The sequence below is a fragment of the Penaeus monodon genome, chromosome 23 (genome assembly GCF_015228065.2).
Source record: "Penaeus monodon isolate SGIC_2016 chromosome 23, NSTDA_Pmon_1, whole genome shotgun sequence".
Lineage (NCBI taxonomy): Eukaryota > Metazoa > Arthropoda > Malacostraca > Decapoda > Penaeidae > Penaeus > Penaeus monodon.
In genome coordinates this window covers 42787503-42787763 of record NC_051408.1, presented here as the reverse complement: position 1 = coordinate 42787763, position 261 = coordinate 42787503, and the positions used below count along the sequence as shown (strand labels likewise).

The 261-nt window shown below is 56.7% G+C and overlaps 1 protein-coding gene across 1 annotated transcript in view; it reads left to right on the top strand.

Annotated features, from left to right (window-relative positions):
* Positions 1 to 261, top strand: part of LOC119588095 (NPC intracellular cholesterol transporter 1-like) — a gene marked incomplete in the record, with an annotated part of 65185 nt that overhangs the window by 14595 nt on the left and 50329 nt on the right.

Here is a 261-nt window from a genome sequence, read left to right as displayed (position 1 = left end):
CATCCCCACCTTGCCACGCCCTCACCACCACTACACACACTCTCCATCCTGTTATCATATCTATTATTATCCCGCCCCCCCTCACCTCCCACCCCTCCTTCACCCACGCCTACGGATAACCCCCTCCCCCCCCCTACGCCCAGAATGGGACTCGTCATTTTCCTCATCACGCAGTCGATTCTATGAATGGAATCGTGGATGATGGGGATAATGACAGCTCGTGGGGGTCGTAGTGAGGAGTTCGTGGAAGCCGATGGAGGG